This window comes from Sinocyclocheilus anshuiensis, unplaced genomic scaffold, assembly GCF_001515605.1.
Source record: "Sinocyclocheilus anshuiensis isolate Anshui unplaced genomic scaffold, SAMN03320099.WGS_v1.1 scaffold1063, whole genome shotgun sequence".
Lineage (NCBI taxonomy): Eukaryota > Metazoa > Chordata > Actinopteri > Cypriniformes > Cyprinidae > Sinocyclocheilus > Sinocyclocheilus anshuiensis.
This window is the reverse complement of record NW_015547679.1, coordinates 48,898-49,280: the sequence shown is the minus strand read 5'-3', so window position 1 is coordinate 49,280 and position 383 is coordinate 48,898. Positions and strand designations below refer to the sequence as shown.

At 36.8% G+C, this 383-nt stretch overlaps 1 protein-coding gene across 1 annotated transcript in view; it reads left to right on the top strand.

Moving 5' to 3' along the window:
- LOC107703087 (wiskott-Aldrich syndrome protein family member 3-like) overlaps positions 1–383 on the top strand; it is a 23,941-nt gene that overhangs the window by 21,630 nt on the left and 1,928 nt on the right. The gene's annotated exons all lie outside the window — the stretch shown is intronic.

The following is a 383-nucleotide window of genomic DNA, read 5'->3' as shown; positions in this document are numbered from 1 at the left end:
GTTGCTAACATTATTATCATGTTGCGAACATATTTTTGTCATGATTAGCATGTTACTAACACGTTTTTAGCATGATTAGCATGTTGTTAACATGATTAGCGTGCTAATATCATGTTTCTAACGTGATTAGCATGTTGCTAACATGTAGTTAGCATGATTACCATGTTGCTATCAAGTTGCAGAACATTGGTAGCATAATTTAGCATTCCAGTCATTAAGCTTTGCTGGTGCTAGACACAAAGTCTTATTGTACAAAAGTTTTGACCACCTGAAGATTTGATCGTCCATTTAACGAAAGTCATAAGTCGGATGAGTTAGAAAAGATATCAGCATGAGTCAGAACAGTCTGAAGGTCTGCCCCGAGTTTGGTGGTTGTAGCTTGA